This window comes from Gallus gallus, chromosome 3 (genome assembly GCF_016699485.2).
Source record: "Gallus gallus isolate bGalGal1 chromosome 3, bGalGal1.mat.broiler.GRCg7b, whole genome shotgun sequence".
NCBI classification, from domain to species: Eukaryota; Metazoa; Chordata; class Aves; order Galliformes; family Phasianidae; genus Gallus; species Gallus gallus.
The window spans coordinates 97176092-97198502 of NC_052534.1; the positions used below are offsets into that span (position 1 = coordinate 97176092).

The 22411-nt window shown below is 41.1% G+C and overlaps 1 long non-coding RNA gene across 1 annotated transcript in view; it reads left to right on the forward strand.

The window, feature by feature from the left end:
- Positions 1–15969: 15969 nt before the first annotated feature.
- LOC101751426 overlaps positions 15970–22411 on the forward strand; it is a 97821-nt gene continuing 91379 nt past the window's right edge. The window contains exon 1 of the long non-coding RNA XR_001463421.4: positions 15970–16021. This is a non-coding gene — a long non-coding RNA (uncharacterized LOC101751426). The remainder of the gene's footprint in view (positions 16022–22411) is intronic.

Sequence of the window (22411 nt, forward strand, 5' to 3'; positions counted from 1 at the left end):
AAAGGGCTGGTGCATCATCCTCACCCCTCTTCAGGCCATCCAGCCGTGCTCAAGGAGCAGCTGGGACAGTCTTTGCAGCCTCCAGAAGATGGTGCCCTGCTGTTAGGAAACAATGCTGTGAGCAGCAGTCATTCCAGTTCACTGGCACAATGTCACACAAAACGCTTTGTGTCTGTCAGCACATTCCTGGAAGGTCACAGTGAATGATGAATGCTCCTGTGTAGGAGCTGAAGAGGTTTTTTTCTTGTGTTTCTTTTTTTCCTTTTTTTTTTTTTCTTTTTTCTTTTTTTTTTCCATGAATTGCATCACTTGGCGGCCTCTTGGCTTCATTCATTTGACTCCTGTGGTTACAAACCTTTCCCAATTGTTGTGAGCCTGCTTCCTCCACAGCTCCTCTGTGGCCAAAGCAGGATATTCATGACTGACTGGCCTGGGGAAGCTGGATAACTTCCAGCTACTTTCCACAGCAGAGTTGCTCACTTCCCTCCCCCCGAGGTCTGAAATATCCTGTGGTTCTGGTTAGCTTTCTCTCCGGATGCACATCAGCTAAAGCATATGCATCATCATGTGATACTCAAGGTTGTTTCAGCACAGCTAATTATGACAGAGGCTTTATTTAGATGCCATGTATAAAAAGATGAGTAAAGCACTCCAATGTGAAGCCAGGAGGATATTAGACTTGATCCTGAATGAAAGGCTGATTTTCACTGGCATGTAGCACTGGAGTTCTCCACTGAGCTTTGCACATATGTCTAAGATGTTTAAATAATTCCAATAAACTATGATGTCATCTTTGCAGCTCCATTGCCATTTCCTATGATTTGGTTCATGATTTTTTCCCCTCTGAGTTACTAATTGCTCCTGAAGCTTGTGAAACTGAATGGGGCTCTTCTATTTTTCACACTCCCTTCCCCCCACACCATTCACAAAACATACTCCTGCTAGTTTTAATTGGGGAAAAACACCTACAGCCAAATTCAGCATTACTTCTCAATGGGAATTTAGCAACATCTGAGCAACGCAAACTAGCCAGCCACACTGCTCTGTGTTTTGTTGGTGTGGGAAGTGTCTGAGTGCAGAGGAGAGCTCAGGAAAACACATGGCAGAGTGAAATCAAAAGAGGAACACTGAGCAAACAATGTTCATGGGCTTGTTCATGTGGGCAAAAACCATCTGTCAGGAGGATGAAGGCGTGTTCAATGGCCAGGACAGATTTACAACCTTCAGTATATATACATATATATGTATATATATATATATATATATATATATGCATTATTTTTCCTTGTTTTTGGTTGCACAAATGCAGCAGGGCAGAGGTCTGGGACAGGAGTACTGGAAAGCTGACAGTGTGTCTGCCCTGAACAGTGCCAGGCCTTGTTCTCTGTGCCTGAAGACATCTGTGAATATCTATGCTATTAAAGTCTCTTTGCCCTCAAGACATGACAGCTACCTGGCTAGTTAATAGGTCCTGATCTAGTCTAGTCCCTGCACAACCTGATCACTCTAGCTGCACACAGAAACTGATTGGAGGATACTAGCTATGATGCTGGTCCTGGTCAGAAATGGATCTTGCCTTGCTGCAAGCATCTACCAATTGAGATGATGGGGATCTGTGGCTGTGTCCTGGCTCTACTCAATCTGCTACTATGGATTGGGCTGGACAGACTTCTACAGGCTACACAGGGTTCACCTGTAGGACTCTTAATCTTCATTTTGGATAGAAGAAAAATATCATTGGTGTGGTAATTTGATCTTGATGAGCAGCTAAACTCCAGCACACTGCTCTCTTATTAACCCCCTGGAAAGGAAGATGAAGAGAAAATACGATGGAAAAGGTTCAAAGGTTGACAAATGAGTAAGGAGGTTGCTCACCAGTTACCATCACTAGCAAGACAGACTCAGTTTAAGGAATTTAATATAATTTATTGCCAACAATGAACAGACCAGAGCCATAAGAACTCAAAGCAAACTAAAACCATTTTCCCCCATACCTGCCCTCTTCTACCTCCTCCCACCAAGCAGTGCAGGGGGATGGTGAATGAGGGCTGCACTCAGTCCGTTATGTTTTATCTCTATTACTCTTTCATGGTCACTCTATGCCCCTGCTCCATGTAGGGCAGGGGCAGATGCCACAAGATACCATCCTTCCTGAACTGATCCTACATGGGCTTCCCTCAGGCTGACACTCTCCAAGCACTGGTCTGACATGGCTGCATACTATAGGGCCCATCCTTCAGGAGCAGCAGTAGAGGGTTTCATTTGGAGCAGCAGGAGCTGGCTCTGATCTGACATGGGGCAGTGCTGGGCTCTGCTCAGAGGGCCCATCCCTGCAGCAACCCCCTGCTACCAAAACCTTGCTACAAAAACCCAGTACATGTGGGGAGAAGAAACTGGGCTGGGAACTGGTGGGAGGGAGAAGATGGAAGGTAAATCTGAAGTGACAAAGAGAAAAGAGTCTGAAATTTGATAAGAGACTAAATAAAGCCAGAGAGAAATAAATTCAGAAACCAAATGAGTCCTTAGAAGTCAAAGTCTGTGAGCTTAACAAAGTAGGTGGTATTTTTGGCCAGGTTGGATGGGGCCCTGGGCAGTCTGATCTAGTAGCTGGCAACCCTGTCTATAGCAGGAGGTTGGGATTGGGTAGTCTTTAAGGTCCTTCCAATCCAACCATTCTATGATTCTGTGATTCTATGATTTCCCAGAAAGCTGCAAGGATGCACATTTTGCTGCCAGTTTGTTGGCATATAGGGAGAAACAGTTTAAACCTCAAGACATTTTTTTTTTCCAGCAGCAACAAACAAGGACATTTTACAAAAGCTTGGGTGAAGACAAGTGAATTGCAAACTGCTATCCAATAATGGCTACATGTTGCAAGATGTGAGATGAAAGAAAAATATCTGTGAAATTTGAAGACGTTTCATGCTATATACATTTCCAGAGATTGCATCAGATCTTTCAAGTTGTCAAAGAAATGTCAGGAAGTGGAAAACCAGTGGTTTTGTGCAACTTATGGGAAACTTACAAAAAAATCACTCAATTCAGAGAAAGTAACTAGAACTTGCTTAGTTTTATTTCGATTTCAAGAAATCTCTTGGTACAATTATTTCCATTAGATCAAGGTATGCATTTCCCTGCTCGGATTTTATGGTCTGTGTTTACAGGCTCGGATTTCTATGACACTCCCTCCGTACTGTCCAAAGCTGTTCTATGGACAGGCACACAAATAACATGAAAACCCCACTTTAAACAAAGGTCACTTCAGATCAAGTGAACTCTTTGTCAGCATCACTAGCAGCTTGATAACAATATGTGGAAGCAGGTTTTCCAAGAGACCTAACAGAACTGAAGTCACCTTTTTCTTTCCACTGTAGCACTGCTTAGTGTAGCTCAATGGAGTTGCTAGCAGCAATCATATCCTGTGTATTGCTCTGTCCAGCTACAGCAGTTCGCCCTGTAGGACTTACAAACAACACAAGGAAATAATAAAGTCAACAGGGTTTGGGATGAAGAGCTGATGATCTGCAGTGTCTTGTAGAGATGTGATGGAAACCCATGCAGATGTGTCATAACCAGCCAGAAAAGCTCACTTATGGTCACGCTAGCCTCACCACATGCTCACACAGGACACTAGGTTTGTAGTGGGTGCCATGATTTTCAAATTATCTATAGCTCTGTTGTGTCTACCTGAGGACAGGAAATCCTCAGACCTTCTAATCACACGGGCACCATCCTCACAGCACCTCTCCAGAAGTAGATGCCACTATAGTGCTATCTGCAGTTTGTCTCTTTTGGGTGGTTTCTGTCTCCAAGGGCTCTCACAAAGACACCTGTATACTTACTGATAAGGACTATAGCTTGTGTGACAGTACAGCAGAGGAAAGCTTCCCGAACTTTCCTGTTATGTCAGTTCAAGAGCAAACCTCATTGTGCCCTTATGCAGCCAGAGGAGCCTGCAATGGAGAAGATAAGGAAAAACAACCTTCTATCATTCTGAGTGTAACACAGTTTGAACACCTGCAAGTTATGGTTTGCTATCAGCCCTAACACAAGGAAAAATTTGCTGACGTGTCAGTGAAACCTGGGAAAAGTTACTAAGGACTCGAAGGCTCTTCTTAAGGTATACATGCACAGTGCATCTTTTGAACATTAGGGACAATAGAACTATTACCCAGTATCAGTAGAATGACTCCAACATGTGGTCGTGATTGGGATGGAGGGAAGGGAGGCGTTTAGCACTATTCTCAGTTATCAGAAGCATCAGTCTAAGCAAATTCAGCATTGAAGTCATTAGGGGTCTTTTAACGGCTTCATGCAAGCTTGGATTTTTACTCAAACAGTGTATCTATACAGGGTTTGAAGACGGGAATCCATCCACCTAAATGTACGCATATGATTAAGATCTTGAGGGTACACCAATACAAAGAGAGAGGTGGTGGACCAGACTGTCTGAGTGAGACCACACCATGCAGTTAATGTTAAGAGTTGTTAGAGAAATTCATCTTCTAATCCGGTGTCTTGAACAGCACTCAAAGTCAGTGGTCAGAGCAGGCAGAAGCACCTAAGCACCCAGATGAAACAATGGGAATGTTATTGCATAATTTACCTCTGCAACATTTACAGAGGTTAGGGTGGAAATGTGTGCATGTTGCTTTGTCTGTTGGTGGGGTGAAGAAGGGAGATAATAAATTAGAAAAATGAAAATGAAAATAAACTTTTATTTTTGTGCTTTATCCTAATGTACCTAGAATGTTAAGAATTTATCACCTGAGATAAAAGACTTAATCATTACTAAACCCTTTGGCAATTATTTTAATAACATTAATCAAGATGAGCTCATTTAATGCTAATGGGGGTGTTTTAAGTACTTTTATAGGATTTTCACTGAAATTCAGAATTAAATAATTGGGCCATTATTCTAAAGTGTTTTCGTCATCCCTCAGGGAAGCCCCAGTTTCTTGGTTTTCATCTGCTCAGTTTTATGTCCTCTCAAGCATTAATTCTGATTGCCCTTGACAGTTTGGGAGCACCCCCTCCCAGTTATTAATCTGACCCTTTTCGGGGCAGTCTGAGGTTGGTTGCCCTGATAATCTATTTTGTAAATGCAGTCATGGATGGGAAAGATTTAAAATAGCACTAACTGAGCGTGGTGATGGATGATGAGACAAGAAGGATGGTGTCTGCCATTGGCTAAAGACTCCAGTGAGTTGAGTTCTCCCAGAATCCAGACTGGATGAGCAATTGGTTAATTAATTGCCCAGTTCTGCATACAATATTACTTTAAGCATGCTTACCTCTTATTAGGGGCTGTGGTCTCTGCAATCTGGAAAGCAGAAGCATTTGCTGAAGGCATTATGGAGGAATTATGGACTCCAGTTGCCTGAATTTATCCTCTTTGTGCTGGCTGATACAGAAAAATAGAATGATGGATATCATAGAATCATTTTAGTTGGAAGGAACCTTTAAAGGTCATCTAGTCCAACTCCCTTGCAGTGAACAGGGACATGCACAGCTAGATCATGTTGCCCAGGGCCTGATCCAGCCTCACCTTGAAAGTCTTCAGGGTTGGGGCATCCACCACATCTCTAGGCAACCTGTTCCAGTGACTCAACACCCTCACTGTAAAAGACTTTTTTCTTATGTCTAACATAAATCTACCCTCTTTCAGTTTGAAGCCATTTCCCCTTGTCCTATCATCACAGACGCTGCTAAAGGGTCTGTTCTCTTTTTTCTTGTAGCTTCCTTTTAGATACTGAAAAGCCGCTATCAGGTCGCCTTGCAGCTGAGTGAAGCTTCTCCAGGCTGAACAGCCCCAGCTCTCTCAGCCCGTCCTCATAGGAGAAGCGTTCTACCCATTGGATCATTTTTGTGGCCCTCCTCTGGACGCACTCCAGCAGGTCCATGTCTCTCCTGTACTGAGGACTCCACATCTGGATGCAGTATGGAATCATAGAATAGTTTGGGTTGAAAGGGACCTTTAAGATCATCTGGTTTCAACCCCCCACCCTGCTATAGCAAGGACACCTCCCACTAGACCAGGGTGCTCAAAGCCCCATCCAGCCTGGCCTTGAATGCTTCCAGGAAGGGGGCATTCACAACCTCACTGGGCAACATGTTCCGGTGTCTCACTGCCCTCACAGTAAATAATTTCTTCCTGATATCTAGTCTAAATCTACTCTCTTCCAGTTTAAAACCATTTCCCCTCATCCTCTCACTACCTGCCCTTATAATAAGTCCCTTCCCAGCTTTCCCATAGGCACCCTTCAGGTACTAGAAGGCTGCTATAAGGTCTCTTTGGAGTCTTCTCTTCTTCAGGCTGAAGAGCCCCAGCTTTCTCAGTCTGTCCTCTGGGTAGGTGCTCCAGCCCTCTGATCGTCACTGTGACCATCCTCTGGAGCTGCTCCAACAACTCCAAGTCCTTATTGTGCTGAGGGCTCCAGAACTGGATGCAGTACTCCAGGTGAGGTCTCACAAGAGCACTAGGCCTTTGCCTTCCCTGAAAGCAGTTAGATGCCCTGATTATTTGAAACAACTCTAAATGTTGGGCAGCTGTATTGACCCCTACATTTAGGAATCCATGGGTACATACAAGCTAGGTATTCAGACTTCCTTTAGAGTCAGTGGAGATCTAGTTAATGCACTCACAGAAACCCAGAGAGCAACTTGGCTGCTTAGCCACTAGTTGCCTACATTAAGGGAAGTTGAGTCACCCTCCAGACTCTGGTGACTGTATTGAGTAGATCTGTGCTAATACAGCGATAACTCGGACGCCTCAGGCTCCATTCAGCTGACTAACCGTTGATGCCTCGTGCCATGGTAGCTGCTCCACAGTATTCTGGCTGATCTCCAGCTACATCTTCAGAGGAGGCAGGTCATATCTGCCAGCGCAATGTAGATGTCTCAGACATCCTATGACACCTGAAAAAAATTGCAAGAAGGCTATGTGTAGGCACCATAGCGCTGCTGTTTGTCCTGGATGCAATTCATGAAATCACTTCAACACAAATGCTAAATTTTTCTGAGTCATTCATATATCGATATACTCATTAAGATGACAGTTGTCTTCGAATGTTATATTTAACCCAGTAGAAAAGCCTATATCAATCATTCCTAGTGTTGGTAATCAGAGGAGACACTGCCATTTCAACTCCCCTTTTTTCACAGCCATTTTCACTCCCCTTTTGGAAATTCATATGCCTCCTAAGTCCAAAGAATTACAGAAGAATGTGACTGTAGTACATTTAAACATGAAATAATGCATACTTTTTTTTTTTTTTCATATTCAATCAAGTTTATGTATTGCTATTTTCTATTTTTTTTCTCAGAGTAGCTGAAAGTTTCTTGTCCCTTACCCCATTATTATAACACAGGCTGGTAAATGGCCAAAAGAAGAGGTAGAATATATATCCATTTATATATTATCTGAAAAATTGCATCTGAAAAGTTCTTTGTTTTAAAGGATTATTCTCAGTGCAGAGTTCTTTACCCAAATCATTGTATCAAGCATAATAAACAACGCACATTACATACAGCAAAACTTCACCTTCATAAATCCCACTTTCCAAGGCATGCTATGATAATGCAGACCATATTTTGTAACCACTTTGCATATATGATAATGCAGCCTGTACATTTTGTTTGATTTTGACTATTGGTAAATTACTTAACATTTCAGATAAATTTAACAATTCATATATTTTATTGACAGGAAGAAGTCAAACAATTACACTGAACAATTAATGTGACTGAGAACAGTTATTTTCAGGACAGCTTAATCATTGGGTAGAGTGGTCAGGTTGTCAACTTTTTATTGTGTGAAGGAGGCATCTCTATTTTTGTCCTCTTTGCGTTACCCCAGATGGGTCTCAGGTTTTGCAGCATGCACTGGTCACAGTTTATGGCCATGCCAAATACATAATGAGCGTGGGATCCAAGTAAAAATATACACCTTGTATCCTGTTTACACTTAGACAATTATAATAATTCAATCCTCTACTCATGGGTGATGCAACAGGGTTTCCATTCTAGGACATTAAACTCTGCCCACGTGTGATGTATGCCCTTTGTTATTATGTGGTGTCTCAGTGCTGCAGGCTGCAGCTGGCAGACAATTCCATGTCTCCACTACAGCTGGATGTTACCATCCTATCTCCTACTGAATCTTTTTAGTGATGGGGACACTTATTCATGTATTCTGAAGGTCTAACATGATTTGAGTTTCAGCAGGCAACCAATGTGAAAAAAATGAAATGGAAAGATTGACACTTGTGGTGTGGTTAATTCATGGTGGTATTGCACCAAACACCAGTCAAAATGGCCATAAAGAACAGTGTCTTGAGAGGCCAATTTTTCATGACTAACACCGTGGGTTAGAGTAGGGGAAAAGCAGTTTGATTAACTGTAACATTTGTTTTCATTTAATAGATTCATAGATTTCAAGGCCAAAAGGGAGCACTCTGATTATCTAGTCTGACCTCATGCAGAGGAGAGGCCACCGAGTTTCACTCAGTGATTCCTGCACAGACTGAGCAGTTCTTCCATGGTCCATAAGGAAACACTCCAGGCAGCTATAGGGGTAAGCATTACCTCATGCAGTACACAGGGCTGTATCCTGAGCTCATTCTACCACCTTGTAAATCCTGAGGAGTTTCCTTTGCCAGATCAGGTCTTACATGGATGGAAGTGAAATCAGAATTTGGCTCACTATTCCTCATAGTGTGGTAAATGTTGAAAAGATTTCTTCAGTCCACTGAATGAAAAAGTGTGAGATATGTATTTTTGGTACTTATTTATCCTGAAATGTAATATTTAGACCAAATATTGATTCAATTGAGGTAGCTGGCCTCTGATCCTATCATGAATTTTGGCTCTTTCTAGCTGACAAGGAAGAATCTTGAATACTTTTATTGATAATTATAGGTATGACTGTCTTTCTGCATCATACTCACTCCTAATCCTGCACTGAATCCAGCACTTCTTATGGTATCAGAGTAAATCATCCCAAAGATTTCATTTAAGAATCCACCATGTCCTTAAGCAGCTGTTTTCAAGCACATTTAGAAGCTATGTTCTCAACTCCAGAGAGGAAAAAAGTAAAAAGAATGACATTATAGACTGAGAATCCCCGAGTGTAGTAAAATTACATATTTATCCTTACTGTTAAAAGCAAAACCAGCATATTTTAAACACAGCTCAATCTAATGTGACAAGAAGTGAAACAACTCAAGCACAGTCATTATTCAAGGTAATATTGTGCAGCTCAGAAATATTCTGCATCTGTGCATCTGATTATAGCTAAATAGCAGACAAATACTGTTACGCTATAGTCAGTGGAGAAAAATGGGGCTAGAACAGCTATGCTTGTCAACCAGGTTATTGGGTATCTAAAGGTAGGTTTCTGCCAGCCAAACTTTTCAAGGTCTATATTTGTCTGAAACCATTCAATTTCTTTGCTATGTATAATTTTATGCCCCTCTGTTCTGTGTTCTCCATTGTATCATAGCCTTTTTCACAAGAAAAGGACAGTGTGCCTTTAAGTCATAAGGCTAAAGTGAATATATGAAAATGATCCTTGATGCTATTACACTAACCATACTTCCCAAGTGATGCTCTCTAATATCAGAAAAAATGTTGCCATGGTGACTGGCTTGACTTGAAACAGTTCAGCTGATGCTGAGCTTCCTTTTCCTTTCCCAAAAAAGGAATTAAACACAACCTTCCAGAAAGGAAATTCTTTTAAGTAGGTAAGAGCAATCCCTTAAAACCTACTGTTGATACCACATTGGTTGATTAACACTATTAGTTAGAAGAAATGGTCAGTTTTACAAAAAGTGGGCTTGAAAGCAGGCTCTAACTTAAACTGAAAATTATAACATGAAACACTGCCCACCTGTCTCAGCACACTGTCTAACCTAATGTCTGCTGGCTGGGAGTGGAGAATTCAGATGTTCATTAAAAATGCAGTAATGTTCATAGTGGGTGAGTTTAGCATTAGCTGCCCATAGAGAAGGTGTACAGTGGCATGTTAAGGCCTGCTTTGATCCTTAGGAGCTCAGTTATTTGGTCTCACCATTAACAGGCATTTCACTTTAATCCTCTATTGGATTAAAAGGTGATCTTCTCATGATCCTGAAGAGATGAACATTTTTGTTGAAGATTTTCTGTTCTTTGAATGGGATGCTGATAAGAAGGGAATATCAGTAGGATGTTCCTCATGCTGCTCTATCTGCCTGCTGAAGCACAGGGCACTAATAGCTAAACAAGGACTGAAGTCCACAAAAGGTCCCAGGCTCCAAAGAAGGAACTCAGATGGCTTATCAGCGTTTGAAGGTCAAGAATACAAATTACAAGGCCGACATTCAGCTTTGCTTTTGCTGGTTAAGTCTACTAGGCATTTAGGGAAAGACTCCAACAGTGATCCAACTGCCTAAAGGTGTGTGCCTGGATTTCTGAAGAGATGTAAAATGAAGACATTTATGCATGTAAGCTGGAAGTGAGGGCAATCTACATGGAAAAAGTAGGCCGTATTAATTGTCAGGTACTTCAGACTTCTTGTATTTTTTACATATATATATATTTAATAACCTCAGTTCAGGAACACAGGCTGTAAGTCTGGGAGTGGAGTTGGAGGGAAGGAGGTTAGGATTCTTCTTATCCCCTCCAGAGTGAAACACCACTGTCTGCTGTAAATTGTCAAAGATAATCATCTCTTTTTCCTTAACCCTCCAGTTATGCCATCCTTCCTGTGCCTGCATCCTCCACCTTCTGGCTGCCTTCTGTCACCACCATGCTCCAGAATTACCCTTCCTATTGCTACTTTTTCTTCTGGCCTCAGGGTCTTTTGCAGTTCTTTTGCACTTATGGTTCAAATGAAGTTCTTCCTTTCTGACAAGGTTTCAAGCTGTTAATCTTGGTCTTGCACAGGGCCTGTTGCTTTGGAAACAAACAAATGAGCATTAACTGCTGTGCATTGTAGGCAACAATTCATTCATTTTGAATGTAGGTTTTTAGGCTATGAAGCACAGAAATGGTAAAGGAGGCATGTGTGGCCTGGGCAGATAGTGATAAGACAAGGGGAAATGGTTTTAAACTAAAAAAAGGGAGATTTATATTAGATTTTAATATGTATATATATATATATTTAACTCAGAGGGTGGTGAGGCACTGAAACAGGTTGCTCAGAGAAGTTTTCCATCCCTGGATGCGGCCCTGGGCAAACTGATCCAGTGGATGGCAACCCTGTCTGCAGCAGGGGCTTGAGACTGGTTTAAGTTCCCTTCCAACCCAAGTCATTCTGTGATTGTGACTATGATTCTATGACTCTAAGTCTCTTTGCAGGATATGAGGTATGATAATGAAAGGAGAAACAACTAACAATGTATTCTTGGCAAGTCATCCCGTTTTCTAGGGTCTCTAGAGCAACAGTGAGAGGAGGGATTCATTAGGGGCTGCTCAGAAACAATGCCTGAATAGAAAATCAGTTTCTTGGCCAGTCGACCAAATAAACTGATGAAGAACTTCTGCATTCCTTTTTAGTCTACTCCTGGTGGTTGAAAAAATAAAATTCTATGGCTTTCAGCTATGTTTAGCCTACAACACCTTTGCTTTGCTAGACCCTTTCTTCTGGAAAATATCATTCTGAGCAACAATATTTATATAAACATTTCAGAAACTAGAGACTAAAGATGGTCTTGAAATGCAACAAGTAGTAGTGTTAGAACTGAGAATACCAGCAAAGCAAGAGTTGTAGGTAATGTCTTTCAGTATATCAACTGTATCACTGGGAAAAAAAAAAAAAAAAAAAAAAAAAAAAGGTATACAAGCTCTTCCTCAGTTTTCACTAGTTAATGGAAAGGTCCTTGCCTTTCCTAAAAGGCAAAGAAGAATGTCTTCAACTTCCACAGAATTGCTCTCCTGAGTCTGTAATTGCTCTCTTCACACACACATCCATACACAAACAAGTTTAAAAACCACTTATCTTGCACTGGTCTGCATCTGCCAAACACCATGTTGTCTGAAAGGTTAGAAAGAAACATGGGATTCCTCTTACTCAACAAGCTAACTGACTTTGACAACAAAATTTCCCCATAAATATGTTTAGAACTGCCTTTATATAGAAGTGTGAGTCATTCTGACAGGCTTAATTTGTACTGAAAAATGTATGTGTTAAACTTATTAGCCATTCAGGCTAGAGAGACTGTAAACAGTAGATTGATGACATTTGTACTTCATGTACTATACACTGTGTGCTTACAAAGTGAGAATATAAGAGCTTGTGAAAGACATGCTGAAGATTTGATAGAAATTTTATCCTAATCCCTTTCTTCTCTTGAGTTGAAGTTTCCTTGTTCTTTCACTTTTTAAAATGAGAATATGTATGAAATGATGGGCTGTTTTTATCTGCATCATATTATATGGCAAATGTATGCATATTTCCAGAAGAGCTAAACAACTACTAAGAATAAATATAACAGTTCAGTGGAATTAATAAAGCACTACATCATAGACAAAATAAATAGTGGAGTTTGAAGACCCATCAGCTGAGTCTAAGGAAATGTTAAGGAGACACAAGTTTCTCCTAAACACAAAGTTAAAGAGAAACAAGCCTTTGTTCAGTAACCTTGAGGATATCTGGGTCTGAACATCTCTGGCTTGCTTTCTGTGTTAAAGCACGCCTGACTTGTAAATAAAAGTGAGAGTGGAAGGGAAAGGGAAATCACGAAGTCAAGCGTGATTTAGTTGGGAAATCTCCCAACCTCTCTCGCTTCTTGGTGTTAAAATCAAAGCTTTCTAGAAGGTAATTCTAGACTCAGGTCTTCATAAGCCATCTATATACAGATGAGCTCAGTCAGTTTGAGCTGACTCCTGAGCCCAACCTGTACATGCCTCTGTGCCAACCTGTTTGGGAGAGCTGGCAGCTTCCCCAGGCAGGGAAAAGCAGGCAGGAGAGTTCATGAGCGATCTCCAGGATTTGAAACTACTGACCAAATTGTTGTATCAAGTGCTTGGGTCTCAAGCATTGGTACCAAGGGAGGTACAGGTCCCATCTCAAAGGAAGAAAGTCAGCTTTTTGCTTTGAATGATCTTCTGGATGAATTTGTTTCCCTCTCTGTTTGTTATCGGGAAGACATAAAACTGTCAAGTTAATTTAAACTTTGTTAGAATGAATAGTGGTAGAACTAACTCCTCTCATAATCAAACAGTAGAAAAAATCATGCAGTTTGAGAAGATTCACTTGCTTATTGCACTGTAATGTTGGCTCTCTGGATGTTGGATCTGGATGATGGAACTTAGGATTCAAACCATTCCATCTTGGTAGATGGAGCTCAGAGTACAAGGTCCTAGCTAAAGCTGAGGCTGATCTGATCAGTATAATGCTTTCCTTGTCTCCAATTCTTTAGCAAATAACTGTTCAAGAAGCTTCAAGAAGTCTAGCCATATAATGTAGGGCACATTATGTCAATGTCCTTCTTATTTATTCTACTGAGAATTTTCTATAGCCAAATATTTAAAAATTCAACTGTAATATGGAAAGGCAGTCTCTATCTTAAAGACTGCAAGGATTTGCTTATAAATCATAACCTTGTCATGGATACTTGAAAAATCTTTGTAGGTTATCAAATCCAATAATTACACCTGTAGCCGGGAAGAAAATGTCTGCTGAAGTTATTTTCTATTGCTCTCCAGGTCTTCTTCCTCTCTTGGGAATGTATTGTGAGCATGGAAGAGAGGATAATGCGAAAGCACAATCCCCAATCAAATAATCACCCACGAAAACAAAAGCAGATTAGAGGCGTATGAAACTAAACACTCATCTGATCTGCATGTTCCAATTCTATGAACTCATGCATAACTTACAGCTTTGGTGTGATGTCCTTTGCAGAGAATTTTGTTTCTTTTCCCTTGCAGAGAACTTTTCTGCTGGGAATCTACTGTGTTGTTATCTTCCACAGCAAATGTTGGCAGCCTGATGGAATAGTTAATGAACACGTGACTCATCTGGGGCACTGTAACTTCTCTGTGTGTGTTTGCTTTGTGTAACAAACCTACCACAAACTGAACATGCACACTGTCAGATCTGTTCCATGCGCTGTGCACTACATACGTGGGCTGGACTGCAGATCTCCAACATCCTAAAAGATTAGGACTCCAAACACACATCAGGAAAGGATATGATTGTATATCTGATTGTGATGTGATTGTACATACATAAGTACACATAAAAGTACAGATTAAAGACAGTGTGGGTCATTTGGGTGTTTTCTTGATAGGACTTCAATAAGTCTGTTGTTTCACATTTTTGACTGTAGTGAATCAGAAAAGAGAAACCCAAGTGTTTGTCTTTCTGCTCTTGCTCTGGGATTATAAAGCTGATTCTAATGTTGTAGTCAAAGTTAGACCATGGCAGAAAGAAAAACTCAAGAAACTCTCTCAACAGCTAACATCTTTAAAAAAAATTTCTACACTTACAGATGTTAATTTAAAAATTAACAAAATATCAGAATTATTGTTGTTTGCGATTTTTTCATTCAGTTCCTTGGGTTACAGTCTTGAATTAAATAATCACATATGATTTCTTCCACTCTGCCAGGGGTATGAATCAGAATTATGCTGTGAAGGCATCTGTTGTCTGTTAAGTCCCCTGACTCATTTGTTGCACAAGTTGGAAGATGTGAAATGAATGAGGCAGGGGACAGAAGGGAGAAAGCGAGTTGTCGTGTGGCTGAGGTAGATGAATGTCACTCAGGAGAGCTGGATTTCATCCTTGTCTCTGACACAAGGATCATGAGAGAAGCTGTGTAAATCATTGAAACCAGGATTGTCATTTCCAGATATGAGAAAGTGGAATTATATCCTGTGTTTGGGTATGGATTTCAGTTCCTTTAGGGATTTTGTTACAGCCAAATGGTTTTCTGCCCTCCTGCTTTGTCCTTCCTCTGTTGAGCCCATGAGAGAGCTGAGTCTCCCTGTCCTGGAGGAACCACGTCAGGACTTGGCACAGAGCCTTTCAGGCTCCTCCAAAGCTCTTGAATGAAGGCTGGGGTATGAAGATAACTCAGGAATGGGAAGAAAACTGTCGTAGGAGATGAGGTGGTAGGGACTGTGCAGTGCAACCACTGTAGTACTATTGTCTATTGTCTACTACTATTCCCTTTGTAGTGAAAATGCTAAGCCATGGCCTGAAACAGTGATTGAGCACCTGGTGGGAAGACAGGGCCAATCCAGGGTGCTCAGGTGCAACCAATACACCAGAGTGACCGGAAGGGGCAGATCCTGGCTCCACGCCTTCCCAGACCTCATTTAAGGGTTGGCAGTGGAGGCAAGGGTATTTCTTGTTAGAGTTTCCTGTCTACCTGAGGTCTTCCAAAGGCAAGTAGCCCTTTTTCTTCATTTCTATAGCTGTTGTGTTTGGGCTTGTTCTTATTTGCTGTAGCCAAAGACTTTGCCACCCTGCTATTATCATCCTGTTATAGCATTACACCCTTGTAATGTTCTTCTGTGGTCAGTTATGTGGACAAAACAATGTCAGACTTTGTTTGCAGTAAATTTACTGGGGTTGTCCTTCTCCTGGGCATTCCCATGTGCTGTCCCACACAGGTACAACACTGTTTGTCAGCAGTGCTGCCACTGACAGAGGTTGGCTTCTTGATCTGGGGGCAGATTCTTTAGCAGGGCCTGTTGTGACAGGATGAGGGGAAATTGTTTCAAACTAAAAGAGGGGAGATTTAGACTGGATATAGGGAAAGAGGGTTTTTTTTTTTTTTATGATGAGTGTAATGAAGCACTGGAACAAGAGTTGGTAGATGCTCAATCCCTGGAGACATTCAAGATCAGGCTAGAGCAGACCCTGAGCAATCTGACTAGCTGTAGATGTCCCTGTTCATTGCAGGGATTTGAACTAGGTGATCTTTAAAGGTCCCTTCCAACTCAGTGAATTCTATGATTCTGTGACCTAATGAGGATGTTGTTGACCTCACAAAGGGACACAAGCAGAGAACAGGGCATGAAGTCAGGCACAGAGGTAAGATGAAAGACTGGGGGCTAGGTTTGAAGTTCTGATAATTGTTCCACTTCTTTGCCCTTTACACGTAACTCTTGAGCTGGATGTCCTTGTTCCAGTATCATTCCAGTCCCATCCCTGTCCTATGCCTAGCACTTCACTAACCATCTCAGAATAGTTTCATTTGAGGCTTCTTAACCTCATTGCTCTTCCTTTCCTCAAACTCTTTTTCCCTCAGGAAATCTTATGCTAGTCTTTATTAACTCAATCAATTTTTTGGTGTCATTCTCCTGCACAACCGAGCAGCCTCATCTCATTCCTCATGCACTTCTGAGAACAGTTTCTCTATACACATGCAGTTCCACCTCTTCCCTCAGCATGGCCATGCCACCTGCTTGGACCTATACCTCACTTCTCCATACCTAGGCCGTAAGTACTATTCCTCTGCGAGGTTTACCAAATTGCTGGGTCTTTGCCCTGTTTCAGTCCAAGTTTCTATTCCTTTATTGACATATAGACCAAGTCTTCTCCTTCAGAAATTCCACGTTTTCCTATACACTTCTTCTTCCTCACAGCCTTTGCTCTACCTTTTGTTCTTCCCTGGAGGAGGCAGGCAGCTCTCTCCTCTCTGTGATGCTTGGTTTTAGCAGTGAGTGAACTAGGATTGCAAGAGAAGCAGCTCCCAGGAGCACCATCCATTGTGCTGAATGCCTAGGGACAATCACTGAAGAGGAAAAATAGATTTCTTTCTTTTAGCCCTATGCTGCAGAATAATTTTAAATTGTTATTATTTTATTTTTCCAGTGGCTGTAAGCATGTACAGATCAGTTGCATATAGAGCTTGTAAGAAGGTGGGACATGCTTAGTGAAGAGATGCTGCCTGGGGGTTTCAACTATTAAACTCTGGCAAGTCTTTATGACGTATGTGTAAACTACTACTTGTCAGAAACTTGTGCATTTTTAGGATGTATTTTAAGATGTATTTCACAGGAAAAAAGTGAATAAACAAGGTTTATTTTTAACTAAAGTTCAGATCTTCCTCCACACAGTTCCTGGAAAACACAGAGCTCTTAAGCTTCGCAGCTAATTTTTTTTTTAACGTTACTTAGCTGTAGTTTCTCTATTTTTCATCCACTTTGTTTGTGAAAAGTTCTTGGCTACTTTTAGAAATAAGGTAGCATGGGGCAGATGACAAGTGGGAAACCTCAGCCCTCAACACTTAAAGTTTCTCAAAGCTGTAAATGAAAATGTGATTGCATGATAAGAAATGTCAGAAAGTCTTAGCTGGGATGAAAATGGAGTACTTCCAAGATGAAGTACAAAAGGAGCTGCTTTGTGTCCACATTTTATTTAGCCAAATATTTTCTTTGGTGTCAATTAGATTATCTCTAGCCTTTGTACTCAAGGACCGTATAGGCACATAGATACAAAGCAAATGTCTTTCCTTATCTTTCAGTGTCTTTTTTTTCTTAAGAGTTAGATGTAGATACCCTTTTTCACTGAGGAGTAACTACCTTGAAAGGAATGGAGAAAGCAAATATCATAGAATCATAAAATCATTGGATTCGGGTTGGAAGGGACCTCAAAAATCACTTAGTTCCAACTCCTCTCTCAGGGACAGGGACATCTTATGCCAAGCCAGGTTGCCCAAAGCTTCATTCAACCTGGCTTTGAATACCTCCATGGATGCGCCACTTGTTCCAGTACCTCACACACTCATCATGGAAATTTTCTGCCTTATATTCAATATATTGGAACACACTGGATTTGCCAGGCTGTAGCAGTGGATCGTAGCCTCTAAAAGGCAAGTCCTGGCCTTGTGCATTCCTGCAGAAGAGTGGGACTGCCTCTCTAGCACGTGCGGCTGGGTGCTGGGAAGCCACAAGCAGGACCATTTGTATTCACTTTGGCTGTGAAGTTTGACTGCAGGGAGGGGTGTGGGAGATCTTGCAGCTCTACTGCTGAGTAACTTTTGTTATGGAAACTTGTTTTTAATGTGTTCCATACGAATCCTCAGAAAATGAACCACTTGAGAAGTTTATCATAATTCTAAGTCTAGATAAACAACCCAATAAAGGATGGAAAATATGTATTTTGTCAGAAAGCACCACTAAAAAAATGTTCACAGATGGCAATGATTTCCTCAGTATTCAACAAAAGATTGGCCTAGTAGTCCTGCTCTGGTAGATACAGATCAGATTTATCACTGTGGTAATGTCACCTGACTCGTACAATGGTTAGGCTGTGAGTCAGCAGAGGGATGGAGTTTTCCAGCATGTACAGTATTTATCTTGTCCTTCTCCACTATCTGGCTCTGATTTTGTTTTTAACATTATTGAGGAGTGATGCTTACTAGTTAAGGTAACAAATGAGTTTGTCTTAAAAAGTTTGCTTTGGCTTCTCTCTGTGAGCTGCCCCACCTCACCTCTGCAGCAGGATCTCAGAGCTGGTAACCTGAGCTGAGAGCAAGAGAATGCTGCATCTTTCCACAGTGTGAGGTGAGCAGGAGGAAGGTTTGTGGAATTATGGTGATCAGAGAATGAAAGGACTCCCATGGCAGAAAAAGGAATCCTCCCTACTTTGCTGCTTCGTTAACCATCTTCATGAAATGAACAGAGAAACGCTTTATTTCTTTGTGCAATGTTTTGGATATTTCCTCAACATTCTGGAAAAATAGGCCCTGTTTTATTCATCACAGTTTGAGGACAGATAGTGGCAAGAATAAAGAAAACAAGAAAAATGTGTCCGCATTAGCCCTTTGTGATGAGCTGAACAGACTCTGGATTTGAGTGCTCTGTCTTTGGGGTGATGTAGATGTAGATACAGAATTTTAAGTGAAGACCATGTGCCTTAAAATATGTGACTTAGATAAATAAAAAGTGAGCCTGGGGCTGCTGAAGCTGTAGACCCCACTGCTGTGCTGATGTGTCCCTGTGTGTGCAGTGCTTCTCTGTGCCCATCACAGTCCCCGCTTGGAGCAGCACCCAGACCCCACAAAGAGAAGCCACTTCTATCTGAAGCCCTGAGGGTGCCTCAGTGCTGAGGAAGGTCTGGATTTTAAAGGATCTTAAACCTCTCTTGATTATTTTGTTTTGTCTTGTATTTCTTTTCAGCTAGCACTGTCACTAGTAGGAAATTTGGGAAGGCAATTCTTTTGTGATGTTCCTGTTCTTAAGGACATAAATTTCACCCTGTGTGCCATGCACTGGGTGTTGTGGCACATAGATATCTTTTTACTGGATTTATCCCTGGACTCTTCTCCCTAAAGAACAGTGTAGAGCATCAAAACTCAGTTCAGTGCTCAATTACTTTGGTTTTAGTTCAGCGTATTGTCTGGAGTTGCAAAGTTGGCTCTCATGTCCTGGGGTTGCTCGATCAGTGCAGCCCTCATATGCACCCAAAGCACTTCCTCTCTTAATCCAATGGACATGGGACATATCTTACTTACCAGGCATGCAGTCCACATGACTGTGCATAAAATTGTAGAGAAATATTGCTGAAAGAACCTCAGGAAGTCATATGTTGTGTCTCCCAGGCCAGAGTAGGTCAGCAATGTGTTTGACTCTTGTGATTTGTCAGGATAGCCCTGGAGGCATTAAAGGCCAGGCTGGTTGTGGCTCTCGGCAGCCTGGTCTAGTGGCTGGTGACCCTGCACATGGCAGGGGGATTGAAACTGGGTTGTCATTATAGTCTTTTTCAATTCAGGCCAATTTATGATTCTGTGCCTCCCAGCGTTCCCAGGTGATCTGTTACACCAAGCTCACTGTGTTCCTTGCTTCTTCCTTGTACTGTCGTTTAAGCTCATTATGCTTCTTCCTTACCTGCTCCCAGATACAGAGAACAGAATATTCTTTTCCTCTCTTCAGCTTTTTTTTTTTTTTTTTTTTTTTTTGGTATTTGAACACTGTTCTGAGGCTCCTCATTATTTTCTAGTCTGTATTTCTCTTATTCTTTGCTGGTAAGCCATGCAGACTGGATCTGACACATCTAGACTTGTGCTGGTGAAGTCTGAAGTAAGTTTGATGAAAGACTTTTGTTAAAAAGAAAATAACATGGCAACACCATTGTGATGGGAACAGCTGTATGCTACCAAACCAAAGAATAAAATAAAAATGCGTTTTTGTAAGTGGTTGACTGACTCATCCCAAATGTAGATTTGGGAAGAAATGGTAGGCTTTAAGTACCCAGATCTTATCTGGAAAGGAAAAAAGTGGAGTGGTGTACATCTTAGATTTGTATCAGTTAGCTGACTGAATCTAGCTGGTTACCTGTACTCTGTTTTGAGGAAAAACTAGAGTACCCTATAGGTACTTCTCAGAAGTGGGAAGTGGATACTTACATCAACTTTAGAGCTGAAGCCAGTATAACTGAAACTATACAACGAAACATGCCACCTGAAGGCACGTGACTGGCTTAAAGCAGTAAGCTCTAGAAATGAGGAAGCATTATTAGCTATTTTTACTTGCCTTTGGTTTATGAGCCTGCAGGGTTAACATGTTAGAATGTTTCCAAGCTTTCTCCTGGAAGCCTCTGTGAAAGACTGAAAACTGAGATACTTGGCTAATCAGTTGGCTCTAGAAATAGAGACTTTGGGAGAGCACCAAATGTTGTAATTACATTACTAAAATAGGTGTCATAACATTTTGCTTCTTTTTTGTGTGAAAACGAGAGAGCTGCAGTTGTTGACGAGTTCTTGGATAAGAAAAAGGTGACTCATATTGGAGCTCGTACAGCCATCTCAAACATCGAGCTTGATTCATCCCTACATGTCACTGTGAGAGGTTTCAGAGTGTTGTGACAATTGTTTGACAAGAAGAGAATTCAGATAGGGTCACATTGCAACTCCCTACTCCATACATAGCGGGCCCAGGGGCACCTTAAAGATTTAAGAAATCAGGGCAGGAGAATACTACCTTAGCTGACATATCAGATGGAAATAGACCATCTGAGGTATGTTCAAGCTTATCGTTCACTTTTACCAAGTTCACTGTGAGATGTGGGAACCATCAATACTTATTATGAGTAACAGTCAGTAATGCTTAGGGAGAATTTGTGGGCATATACACTGACATATCAGATTGCTGTAGCTCTAACTCTAAAAGATGTTTTGCTTTCTATTGATTAGAATTTTGAGGAGGGAGAAATATTTAAACTCAAGATAGAGCTACAATTATGTGTGATAGATCTCAATGTAATTCAAATATTTACTTAATGCATGGTAATTTAAATGAATTAGACATTAGTCTACAATTGCAATCAAAATGTGTTTTCCCTAAGACTTTAGCTGTTCTAATGATTCTTTAAGTGTAAAGAAAAGCCTGCTGCTTGATTGAAACATGTCCAAAAGGCATCACAGCTGACAGGAACTTGAATTGGTCTTCAGCATTCATTTTTGAGAGCAGAGGCAACGTAATCTGACAGCAGATGTTAAGCAGGCAGCATTTCTCTTTTGCTCCTCAGAGCAGCTGACAAGGATCTGTAGCTCAATTTAAAGCAAACAAACAGTACTGCCACCAACAAAGTTGTTCAATTAAAACTGGGTTACCTCCTTGGACAGAAGCACCATTTAGGTAACAGCAGGGGCAATTAAGAGGTTCTAATTCTCTGTAGAAGAGAGTCATTCATGGTTTTTTATTTTTATTTTTGCCTGTTTCTAAAATTTCCAAACTCAGTTCTGATTTTCTTGATTTAACGTTCTCTTTTACTGTAGCAAACAGATCTACATTTCCTTAAGCTAAGGAACCCTGACAATGTTTTTGCCTCTTAGGCAGGAATATGTGATCCTTATTTACTTCCAGAGCCTCCTGAACTTTTCTTGGAGCTTGAATATAAATCTTACTTCTCTCTTAGTTGTCCAATGACTTCTTTTTTTTTTTTTTTTTTATCTTCTGTAAAACATGTAAGCTTTTAGAAGAGGGATTAAAACCTTTTACCCCCATACTGGCTTTCTGCAATAACCAGAGCACCCTATGGTTTAGTGGTAGAGCTTTCAAATACCAGCAGAGGATACATTTTCACCTTAAGGCATATGAGCATCTGCACCAAGGTATCTACTTGTTCTGGAAGAGTCTAAACTCCAGTGATAGTCATTGGCAAGAGGACCTTAAAGAGCAGTTTAGATGACAAGCTACTATCTCTTATAATGTGAGTTAAATAATTCTGCTTGCTGTGCTAAAAAGCTCTCCACTGACTGCTAAGGGAAGTTAGACACCTCTAGCATTCTTCATCTAGCATTTATCTTGATTTATTTACGTGTCCTACCTTTGAGCAGAATCTCATCTGGAAGGTTCCAGTCTGTCAGTCAACCCACTGGAGATGCTATAGCAGAAACTTGGCATCCACATGGATTTGGCAGATCTGATACAGAACCTATGAAAAAAACCACACTTCTGAAGAAGCAGTGGCAGAAGA